The following is a 12,500-nucleotide window of genomic DNA, read 5'->3' on the forward strand; positions in this document are numbered from 1 at the left end:
GAGGTGCACGTGGGGCTGTTTCCCCTTTCCTTGCCATTGGCCAGCTGACTCCTCAGGATCCTCAGTGTCTGTTATTCAGGGGCAGATCTGGCTCCTAGGTGGGGAGTTCTGACTCTAGAGACCGCACAGCAACTGCTGCTCCACAAAGTCATTTTGGCCTGGTGTTGGCTAGTCCATCATCACTTTGCACAGCTCAGCACCTAGGAAGCAACCGCCAGGCGCCATGTTCCATCTTGACCACAAATTCTGAGCTGCCCCGCAGTTATTATCTTCTGCTAGCACCAGCACGCTCGATTTCCAGCACGTTCCCTCGTATCCAGTCTGCTGTTCTCTGAGGTGAAGGCCTCGAATTCACAGGCTTATCCGTGGATACAAAGGAGAGTGAGACAGGATTTTATGTGTGTCTGTTTACTATGTGGTGCTAGGACTCAAACCCAGGCCTTTGTACAGGTCAGGCAAACTCTCCACCATTGAGCTATATCTCCAGTCCTTGGAACAGCTCAGGCTGTCCTCGAACTCATAATCCTCCCGCTTAAACCTCCCAAATACTAGGATTACAGGTATGCGTTCCCATGTTTGGCTCAAAAAAGGTGTTTTATTTAAACCAATTCTGTATTTAGACTCAGAGAGAAGGCACAAACTCATGTGTAGGTAAAAATTTCAGATTATCAATGACTGTCATCATTTACCTATCTGATCCTATTCTGGGTCAATAGTGTGCAAGGATATTACTTTAAGATGTTTGCTCTGACTTCAACCCTCTGATTCCATGAAAGAAAAGTATTTCTGCCTGATATTGCCCCGGATTTCCCCACAGGCTCACACTCCAGGCTCAACATACCCTGCCTAAAAGTTGTAACTTCCCCAGGTACTTCATCTATGTATTACTATTATTAATTATTGCTATTATGATTGCTTCTGCTTTCTAGCCACCATGCTCTGTGCTTATCTTTTACATCAGACTCTGGGATGGGGTCTACTTCTGATTTGGCCTCACATCCCTGAAGTCCTTCCTTCCTGGCCTTTTGCATGCCCGAAGCCCTGACAGTTCCCTGGATGGATACATGGATGCACGGACAGCCGGCTAGACAGGTAGACGGCTGGCTGGCTGGACAGCAGGACAGATGAACTAAGGGCTGGGAGGAAGCAGGGACGGGCACTCTTCCTACGTGTGTGCTACTGCAAGTTCCTCTTGTTCCTCTGGGACAACAGCACACATCCACCCTCTTTACCACACTCGTTTGATTCCTAGGCATGTACTCAACGGGAGGGCTCACAATTTCTCTCCTGCCACCACTACATTCAAGCTCACCGGCACACAGCAGCACGGGAGAGCTCTGAGGGGGTCCACGGCTTGAAGGGTGAGCTTTTTGACTGAACCACAATCCACGCATCACTGCTCTCGCTTCGTATTTAAGAAACAGAAGTTTTCTGCTGGGAAAATTCCCTCTCTCACCTGCTTCACGCACCTCCCAACCTCTGCAGAGAGACCTTTCATCTTTCCTAAGGCCCTCATCACCTATTCTCTCAAACTTTAATTTCGAAAACAACAGATGAGGAAATAAAGGCCACAGTAAGAAAAATAAAACAGGTTAGTCGACAGCAAAAGGAGTACCTGCCAATAAGAGCACCGTTTGTCCTAGTTACTGCTTTTAACTTCCTCGCTCTCCTGGCATTAATAGAAATAAAACTGCATGTCTCCAGCCTCATGCTGCTAATGTACAGTTAGCACCCCAGGCAACGGGAGCCACGGAGTTCAAGTGCAGTGGAAGCAAACTCAAGTAAACAGATTGGAGACACGATTGATTGCAACACTTAGTCTCATGGTACCACTCATCACAGCTGCTGGGTTTCATGTAAAAACAGGGAGTCCTGTGGTGGGACAGCCCCATGGAACCATCTAGGCCCCCATGCCACAGAAGTACCTCTCTGTCATATAGAAAATGTGGAGGGATCAGCAAAGAATGGATGAGAAGTGGGGAGTAGTTGTTCCCATACAGGGTTGCCTGGTTCCAACAGACTCTTCTACCCTACACGCCAATGCCTGCTTCCTTCCCCCCAACCCCCGCCTCCTACAGCCACAACTCTGCCAGGGGCGCGGCAGCTGTCCCACCAGATGACTGCCTTCCAGCAAGGCCATTTCTCTACACTGGCACATCTGAGCACTCTGATGGTGCACCCCAAGGTCACCTTTCCAATTTGCTTATACCTCCACATCAGATTTGCACTACTGTCCCCGGTGGTGTCAGTGCGGCTAACTGCTCAGAACAGGGACCAATGTCACCGATGCAAAGGAGCAAGAATAAGTGACTTAAGATCTGACGTGGTGGCCCTCTGGAGTTCACAAGGTGCTTCCAGCACCACAGAGACCACGTGATCCTTTCCCTGAGCCTCTGAGATCTCCAAGGCAAGCATTTCCTTTTCTCTTTATTCTTTCCAACCCAGCTGGAGGATCCGGTTTGCCAACAAAACCTTAGATTTCCAGCAAAAACTTAGATGAACCTGGGTCCTCGTGTGGCTGGAGCTGGGCACGGTCAAAGGCCTCTGAAAAGAAACTACAAGCCTGGTCCGTAGATCCCGCTCGCGCCATGCTCCCTGCTCAACACCCTTCTTCCATCACGCCCAACGTCTCTGAGTTCACCCTCACCACACGGCAAACGTGGTTCTTGGGGCCTGAGACCCAAACTGTAATTTCCTGATGAACTTACGTGTTGAATGAGGTCTCGCCTTACACAACACCACGTCCCTCTCTAAACAGGCTGGGAAGTCACCCCCTTCTCCCACAGGAGGACTCATGCTGAGGAGCCCCAGGACCTTGGGCCTCCGCTCGCCAGAACCAAGCTGGAGATGCTAAGTAAGTGGTGAGACTCCTTCTGTCCAACCCCAACAGCTCATCCCTTCACGCACTGAAGGGCAGCAACAAAACGTCCAGGTTTGTTGAAACGGTACTCAGAAACCCAAGGACAGCTAGGGGGTGAGAACAGGTCTTTTGTTAAGTCTTCAAGGGCCATTCTGACATTTCTGGTCCCCAGACCTCCCACCTGTGTTCTGCTTCATGGAACCACACCATGGCTGTTGAGCAGGGCTTCCTGCGCAGAGACAGCTAAGTGACAGCAGAAGGAGTCACCTGGGTGGCACTGGTTACAAAACCCCCTATTCGATGGCTTCTGCATTCTAGTCTTCTTGGGGGAAATGCCGATTGGCAAATGACAGCAGTCAGGCTGGTGTGTCAGGAGCACTCTCTAAGGACATAAAATACATAAGATGTGGCTCATAAAATATCTGCAGGGTGCTATAAGGAAGCTACCGCAGAACAAGTTGTTTTACATGTGCTCATGTACAAACATATCTACAGGAAATATTACGGTGTATGTAAAAACTGGCATCTCTCTGTTCAGACATGGCATCTAAATCCCTGCAAGCATCGATGTGATTACATTACTCCAGTGAGTTCCCTTGGAAAAGTCAGGTGTTGACTGCTGCTGGTGTCTGCAACAATTTCCAGACACGAGCCCTGCTGGTTCAGCGTCTGGACAGAGATAAAGTTCCTTAACTCTGACCACTTCAACTCAAGGTCATTGGTTACATTTAATGCTGGAATTTGGATTCCAGACTTTTAAAAACACACAGCCTGGGCACTGAAACATGACTGGTCACTCTGCAGTGAGTAACTCCGCCATCCTCAGCAATGGAAATCAGTCATGGAAGGCAAGTGCTCCCACAGACAGCTTTCCTTCAGGGTTGGAACAGGGGACTAGAATTCAAAAGTAAAATGCCCCCCACCCCAGCCTCGAGTCCATCTCCTGCCCTGAGTGTTACACGCCCCTCTATCCACACAGGTGCTCCAGAGGACCGGACCATTTCAGGAGAGCCTCACCTGTTTCCAGCCCAATGTCCATCTACCACCATGAGCCGCTGGCACACGGAATGAATACTGCCAACTGCCTGCCACAGCCATATTGCTGACCTGGGGTAGGAGCAACCTTAATACCACCAGCAAGACACTCAGCCAACTGGCTTTCCATGGCCTCTCCTTCCATAGCCTAGCTTTCCTTGTTTGCCCCAGGTGCCCCCTCCTTCCCTTCTCTGTCCTACATCATCCTCCCAGGTCCTGACCATGATCTCAAATGTTACAGCAAACACACTAGTTAGCACATACACAAGGCTCATCCCTGACCAGCGTGCTTGAGATAGAGCCTGGAGTTTAGAGCAGCTACACCTTCATCCTGAGTGTTGCTACACCATCCATTCCAGTCATTCAGTCTCTCTTTGCCTGTTCACACACATGCATGCACGCATGCATGCATGCACGCGCGCACACACACACACGCACGCACACGCATACACGCACGTACACCATCAACCGGGGGTAATGAACACCTCCTTCAAAGGTAAGCATCAGGACGCAATCAGATCAGGCACAAGATGAGTGCCTGTGATCCTATCAATTTTAAAAAAAGCATTCCAAAACACATTAAAGTGAAATTAGCACTTCTGTTGAATGTGATAAATCAAACATCTGATCATTTCTCCCTCCTCAACACTCCAGAAATGAGAAGAAATTTTGAAGAAATGTGATAAAGGACCCAACAGAACCGGAAAGGAGTGAGTGGAAGCACAGAGCCCCGGAGCAGGGGAAAGTGGAGGCTCCAGGTTCTGCAGAGGTGGGGAGGACCGCTCAAACGTGAGAACAGAAGTTTGCACCCCAGCACCCACATAAAAGTCAAATGGACTCTGCAGATGTCTAACATCCTAGGACTCGGGGTGGAGACAGAGATGTCTGGACAAGCTGATTGGCTAGACTAGCAGAACTGGCGAGAGACCCTGCCTCAGTGAATAAAGCAGCAGGTGGCTGACGAAGATGCCCAGTGTCAACCTCTGGTCTCCACACACAAGTGTGCACATGTGTACTCACACTTAACACACATGTGCCACGCACACAAAGAAATACATAAACAATGGGGGTGAGAACAGACGGACGCAGCAAGCACGCAACCTGCACGGGTCTACACCAGGGCCTCTGAATGCACATTACAGCCTTCAGTTCAGCTCTTTATGGTCTACACCAGGGCCTCCGAATGCACATTACAGCCTTCAGTTCAGGCTCTTTATGGGGCTCCCCAATGTGTGGACCAGTGCTGTGATCCTCGTGTCTTCTCTTGGTTTGCCTTGTCCAATCTTGATGTGACAGGTTTTGTTTCAACTTGTTGTATTTTATTTTGCTGTTTTGTTGTTATCTCTTAGAAGCCTGTTCATTTTTATTGACAGAAAGGGAGTGAATCAGGACTGGAGGAGAGGAGGGAAAGGGGGAACTGGGAGGGGTACAGGATATAGTATGTGAGAAAATAATCTGTTTTTAATAACAGGGAAAGGAAAGTGGGGAGCGTGGGCAGTATGAGGCAACTCAGAGAGAAAATGGTACAGTTAATAGCCCTCTGAGACATACGAGACTGTATTGTGCCCGTCAACGTCACTTTAAAAAGGGGCAGAGAAAGTCTTGTGTGTGGTAGCTGGAAAAGATCTACAAAAAGTCCAGAGGGAAAAAATTTGGAGAAGTCTCTGCTCAGAGAACAACAAAGACATACAGACAGACAAAACAGAGGGAAAAGATAAGAACATTTAAAGATCATCCTAAGAGTTTTAGCATCTTACTGATTGGAAATACAAAAAGGAGAGAGAGGAAAATATAATCAAAGAAGCAATACAGGAAAAATTCCATGAAATCAAAGGCAGGGGTTTTCAAGTTGACAAGGCCACAATAAATGAGTAGTCCTCCACGACGCACACACCATTGGGACAATTCAGGGAAGGAGAGTAACTAAAAGACCCCGAGCCTTGTAGAGAAGTAGAGGGGGAAGAGATCAGACCACATCTAATATCAGGGATCAGAGTGATGCTACACTTAACAGAGACACCAGAACTTCCAAGACTCTGGAGTGATACCTTCAGAATTCTGTGGGAAGTCAATTTTAACTTATACTTTACCAAGCTTTCTGATAAATGTGCAGGTAGAGGGTGGAACCATATTTGGACAGTCAAATATGAATAGTCACCCCTTTGCTCACAAGGCTGATAAAAATGTTCTCAATTAAAAATCTGGGTGCAGCCCACAAAATGGATAGACGGGGATTCGGAAACAGAGAAAGCAACGCAGGACGGCAGCTGAGTATGAAGAGAAACAAGCCCCGGGATGAGCCAGCGGGAATCAGGACTGGGGCCACAAAGGGCAGGGCGACCGCTCTACGGGAAGTAAGGGAGTGGAAACTCGGCTGTGTTTGCCCAAATGAAAAAGAGAGGACATCAAAAATGCAGGGCGGTGGTAAGACTGCACATTTAACGTGTGTCCAATCCCCAGAAACAATCCGGTGCATAGACACAGACGCAGAGCTTGCAGGTTTAGGAAAGAAGTATGGAGGCACCAAAATCACCATAAAACAGTAACGGCTATGGTCAGCTCCTGAAAAATGGAAGGCTATAAGTGACAAAAAAAAGAAAAAGAAATGTCGTATTTGTACTTTGTGTCTTAGCAGGCACTTAGTCACTGTGAACACTACCGAACTAAACTAAAAACCAGGAGAGAAATGCTTTGAAAGGAGGAAGGGGGACGGAGGGAGGAAACGATCATTATGTTCTACGTTTTGCAGTATATAGGTGGTACTTAATATTCTTAATATCTAGTCTTATAAAGCAAGTGCCAACATAAGCAACACAGTTAGCTATGCGGGGGCAGCTGCGTGAGTGGTGTGAGCGTGGAGGGGGCTACTCTGAGGAGCAGCTGGGAGCCAGGCCTGGAAGAAGCTGTGCAGGGAAACTGCCCTCCCTGTGGTAAGCTCCACACAGAGGCCCCAGCTCTGTGCGCAAGTCTTGCTTCTGTCCTATCTACCTGCAAGCATTCGGCGAATGGGACCACAGGCGGGAACGTAAACAACAGCCTCTTGCCGAGGTCACAGAGAGCTTCCCCCTGTCTGTTTCTACAGGGCTTGTCAAATTCCACCCAGCAAAGGCTCTCTCTGTCTGTGCCTGGCACCAAGAGGGTTCCGCCTCCAAATCAAACTCCAGTTCTGTCTCACCAATCCCTATGGCACATTAGAGGGGTTCAAAGGTTATCGTGCCCATAGCTTGGGACCCTAGCACAACTTGAACAGCTAGAAACACCCTTTGCAGAGCCTGCAGCCTGGCGATGGCTGGCCACCATGGTGGCAGCAGAGGACACAGTTACCAGACTTCCGGGGGACGCCCTCTGTCCCTCCCTGCCATCCTGTTCTCCAGGGAAGTCGGCTCAGTTTCTTTAAAGCATTCTTCACTTTGTGCTGTTCCTCGGTGCGCTTCCTAATCCTGCAGGACAGGAGCTGTGTCCCACAGTCACCCTGGCTCTCTCAGTACTCACATGCGTGAATGAATGAATGACACTTCACAGAGCCTACCCACAGACTGTTAAGTGGATGAAACTTCCAACGTCTAAACTTAGCTTGAGGTGTGAGGGAGAATATGAGGAGCTAAGTAACGAACCCCTGGAAATGCGCGTGGGGTAGGTAATGGAGCACTTGCTGCAACCCGGGTGTTAATAGCAGAACCTCTCAGGCAGCGGTGGCAGGGACTGAGCCATCTGCTCAGAAGACAGCAATCAGGCCACTGCAGCCCGGGAGCCCAGAGCCACGTGCCTGCAGCTGTGAGCAGAGCAGGAACATCAGGACACACCACCCCTCCCTCTTCCCAACCTCACTTACAGCCCTGGAGCCCAGAGCCACGTGCCTGCAGCTGTGAGCAGAGCAGGAACATCAGGACACGCCACCCCTCCCTCTTCCCAACCTCACTTACAGCCCTGGAGCCCAAAGCCATGTGCCTGCAGCTGTGAGCAGAGCAGGAACATCAGGACACTCTGCCCCTCCCCTCTTCCCAGACTTACTTGCACAGCTACCTTCTACCTGGTCAGCTGGCACAGTCGTCATTGCTCATGGGGGCTCTTGTCCTCAAGAGGAAAAATATTGTTTTTAGAACAATCAGAAGCAGAAACAAACGTGGCCTGGAGTAAGAAAATGAGGACAAAGCATACCAAATCCCTTAGGAAAGCCCTTGAGAGGGTGCGCTGAGGCCTCCCAGCCACCGGGCTGAGACTCCTCCTCAGGCTAGCGTAGATCTGCTCCACTGAGGTGTCTGCCCTCCTAGCGAATGCCTGAACTGTTTTCTTTTCTTTTCTTTTTTTAAAAGGTGAGAGAAAATAGTACATTTATCCAGGACAGACAGTCCTATGCAGGCAAATATAAAAATTCAGATTTGCCTGGTGTCCAACAGTGATGTTTGGGTGCACACATATCTTCAGGAGGAATAGATTAACTATGGCTTCAGGAAGCCATTCAATCTCTTTTTAGACAGCGTTCTGAACACAATAGGGGGTGGCCACGCTGAGGTCCACTAGCTGCGCCAACAGCAGGAGAAACAGCCAAACTGAGGCTGAGGAGAGGCAAGGTAGACACTGCAGAGGGCTTTGCGGCCACGCTCTGGTGTCTATTTCCACCAGGAACCCGAGCAGCAGAGGACTCAAGCGGGTATGATTGGAGCCACGGATGTCTTAGTCGGTTCTGTGTTGATATGAACAGACTACTACAGCCTGGGGAATTTATACAAGAGCGGAGGTTTGTCTCCTACAGTTCTGATGACTGCAGAGTTCAAAGTCAGGAGGCAAAGCTGGTGGAAGCATCCTTGCTATGCCTTCCCAGGGCAGAAAGAAGGGAAAGAGAGCAGGAAAGAGGGGCTGACCTCCATACCCACTCGCAGGGTAACACCACTAACAGGTAGACACCTGCATTCCCACTCCCAAGGTAATGCCGCTAATAGGGGTAGAAGCCTCCTTTTAAAATCATCTCACACTAAATCCCAGCTTTCAGGGTGGTTACATCAGGGGTTAAGTTTCAAACAGTGAGTTGGGGCGGGCGGCATACACAAACTACACCAACAGTTCCTTTTGCAAGAAGGAGAATGCGTCAGATAGGTGCTAGTGGCAGACAAAAACCTGTGTCCAGTGGTCCAGGAGCAACTGGATTGACAGTCTGGATGCAATCAGTAGAAATGCAGACAGAGGAAGGCAATGGCCATGCCATTGATGGAAAGCTGTCAGGACAGACTTGTACGGAGACAAGAGATGACTCCCACGTCCCTGAGGTGGAGGATGAGGCAGGCCACAGCACATCACTGCGATGGTGAAAATACGGGGAGAAGCAATGGGAAGGTAGGGTATAATTCCATCTAGAACAAATGAGATTTGTGTGGCTGTGGAGGGGGCAATACAGTGAACATGTCCACAGGCTCCTAAAATTCCTTGTGGGGGCCAGAAAGAAATATGAAGGAGAAAACATGGAACTCCAGGGGTGACTGAAAGCAGAGAGGAGGTCACAGAGCGCACTGAGTGGACTGAGGCAGAACAGAGCCTAGATCCTGAGGAGAGGGGAGGGATGGTCAAAGGAAGGAAGGGCAGAAGGGAGCAATACCCCACCGTCATGGCAGAAAGGGCGCAGAGAAGTCAAGCCCTGCTGAGCCTGAGGAAGAGAAGAGCTCACAAGAGCCACTCAGATCTGCTTTTCACACGTCTTCCGAGGTGACATTTACCAGGATAATTTCAGTGGCGTGGTGGGGGTGGAACCAGATTGCTGTGGGTTGAGCAGTTAAGTTGGGGATGAGGGAAGAAATTAAATGTGAACTGTATCTCCAGGAATTCCCTGGGGAGGGGGAAGGAGTAGAACGCCAAGATCAAGAGGGGACTGGGTGAGGACAGGGGCTAGGTATGAGCAGGCAGGGATGGGATGGGATAGGAGGCATCGTTAACCCAAGCAACCACCTCCCCTCCAGCCTGCCATGTCCGGAAAGCTCTGTGGTCTTTCCATGGTGTGATCCCTCCCAGAGCTGGAGTGAGACTCCAGAGAACAGGGCACCACACCTGTTACTCCCTAGAAAAGTATAAAATCTGTAACTCCTACAGTCCACGGCCTGCCCTCAGAGTCCATGATGACAGCCACGGAGACTGCATGAAGCCTCCCGAGATCGGTGGGGAGTCAGGTAATGTGACTTGGTCAAGCTCCGTGGATGGTGCATCAGAGACCCTGAAAGATGCAGAAGCCTGGTACCCACTGCGTTCCAAAAATGGGCCAGCCCCAAGGCCTGCCCATTACAAGCGTCCTCACTCATCATCGTAAGGACACTTGCAGCAGTCCTGAGGGAGACAGATGGCAGTCTGTTCAGTCAACAGAGCTGAGACTCTCCTTCCTCCAGTCCCCTCTGACAGCTGCCCTTGAAGCTGTCTCTCATTATTCTCCCCCCACAAGAGATTGCAGAAAAGAGAGTATCATCATCTAGCTCAAATTGCCCGCTCTGAAGTTGACTACACACGGCCAAATCCTAAAGGAGTATCTGGCTGGTGCTGCAGCCCTTTGGGCTGGTCTGTACCCTTAGAGCAGACCCAATGCAGTCAAGAAGCAAGGCACGTCTTTGGCTGAGAGCCAGAGAGTCACAGCCTGGTTGTCACTTCTTCCCTGAGCATTGCTTGTGCCCTGTCTCCTAGAACAGACAGAGATCTAGATTCTGGCTCCTCTGACCCTCTGATGGGTCAAAGGGACCAACCCTGGTAATACCTGACTAGCTGAGGGTTCTGCTTGATGGGCAGACCCATATGAGCGTTCACACAGCAGCCATGGTTTAAAAACCAGCCACCCTGTGTTTTAAAAGGTGGGTCAAGAAATGTCTCACGAGAGCCACGCCGTTGTCAAAGGGAAGGGAGGGCTGTCAACACTCCATCCTTTAGATTCCTGGTATTTGGAGGTGGCGCCTTCCACAGGCCATGATGTCAGACCTGCTGCAACCATTGGAAGAGGATGAGGTATGGATGTTAGGTCCTCACGAGGGGAGCATGTGGCCCTTCTTAGTCCCGTGACATTAAAGAGAGAATGTTCCAGCCGGCACCCAGTGAAAAAGAACACTAGGCTGCCAGCACCCCGGAGGAACAATCCTTCACTCGCCATTGTTTCAAAAATATAATAATGGCCCTGGCAAAACTGGCTTCTGAGGAAGGACACAGTCATCACACACCAGCCTGTGCCTTACACATATTCTTTTTAGTACGGTTGCGTGCGTATGCTACTTGCTCTAGGAAGGAGAATGATGACTCTAGGACAGAAAAATGATGGCTCCAACACATACGTCTGATCACAAAGCCCAAAAGCCCCTCATTTTAATGTGTGAACTGCAAAAATCTTGTGCTGCTTGCTGTTGTATCTATAAATTTCTTTATGAAGGCCAAAGGTAAGGAGAGCCACAGAAGTACTGACTGGGTCTTCCTGGGACCCCTGCCTCTGGGCATGCCTGTTATCCTGTCTGTCCTGTTGCAAGGAACCTGAAAACTACGGAGCCAGATGCCTGTCTGGGTTCTTGGCAGGCCACAGGCACTACTGCAATTAGCAGGCTGGTTCCTGATTCAGCATGAGGTGCAGGCAGCCTCCACCAGAGCATAGCGGACAGTTTAAAAATAGCAGGGCTGAGCTGATCTTGCCAGCCCAGGCTATGGGAGAAGTACGGCAGCTGCTACAGGCAGAACCTGGAGCATCCCACCGCCCCTCTCGCCCCCTTCCAGATGTGCCTCCCAGCTGGATGGGGAGCAGTGGGGAGTCAATTCCCATCAAACTCCCCATGCAGAACAGAAGATACACACAAGTCAGGAGGCCCTGGTTTACAGACAAGAGACTGAACCATTCACAGGTCCAGGCTTACTTTAAAACGGGGATGGACACCTCTCCGCCTTGTCCCAGGCAAAAAAGGACTACAGGGCAGCTTCGCCTGAAGGTGGCACTCTCAATTCAATAAGGGCAACACCAAAGAGCATTTTCAGCTACCTGCCAATGCACACACATCATCTGCCCCCTGCTCCATCCTCACTACCCACCCACCTTTTAGCGCAGTTAAATTGCTTCCTGGGGTCTTGGAGTCAGATTAAAAAAGCAGCTCATGCGAACTCGTTTGCTGATCGTGTTGGGAGTGAATGAGACCCATGCCAGCACATAGGAGGGCAGCTAGCACTAATGAGCTTTGTGTGTCAACCTCCTTCCCTTCCACAGCTCTTCAGAGTCATCGCTGAGGTCTGCCCAGTGGACTGGAGCCTCAGGGAGAGCATGACCTATCACAGAGGGATCTCAGTGTCCTCAGAGCAGCCTGGTTTTCACTTTGGTCATGTTCTCTGGGTCATGGTATTTTCTAGAATAAACTGCAATGTCTTCAAGGCTGATGCTTTCTTTAAAGATGTCCTTTCTACCCAATAGCCCAAGAGGAGATTTAAAATAATGGAGAGCTTTGCCATTTTTTCTGAGGATACAGTATCGAATAGATGTCACTTGTTCCCAAATTAATCTGCAAAATTAACTAAATGATTCTAAAATTTATCCAGAAGAATCATTTCCTGGGACTGAGAACATTTGGGAAAAACGTAAGAGTAATGAGTGGGGATTTGTTTTATCAGATTT

The 12,500-nt window shown here is 49.7% G+C and overlaps 1 protein-coding gene and 1 long non-coding RNA gene across 6 annotated transcripts in view; one reads left to right on the plus strand and one right to left on the minus strand.

Annotated features, from left to right (window-relative positions):
- The window catches only part of Susd4 (sushi domain containing 4), a 127,367-nt gene that overhangs the window by 87,273 nt on the left and 27,594 nt on the right, over positions 1–12,500 (minus strand). The window lies entirely within an intron of this gene.
- Positions 507–5,203, plus strand: LOC121136683. The gene is made up of 2 exons (XR_005873739.1): positions 507–3,972; positions 4,550–5,203. It is a non-coding gene; the product is annotated as an uncharacterized LOC121136683 (long non-coding RNA).

This window comes from Mesocricetus auratus, unplaced genomic scaffold, assembly GCF_017639785.1.
Source record: "Mesocricetus auratus isolate SY011 unplaced genomic scaffold, BCM_Maur_2.0 Super-Scaffold_100676, whole genome shotgun sequence".
Lineage (NCBI taxonomy): Eukaryota > Metazoa > Chordata > Mammalia > Rodentia > Cricetidae > Mesocricetus > Mesocricetus auratus.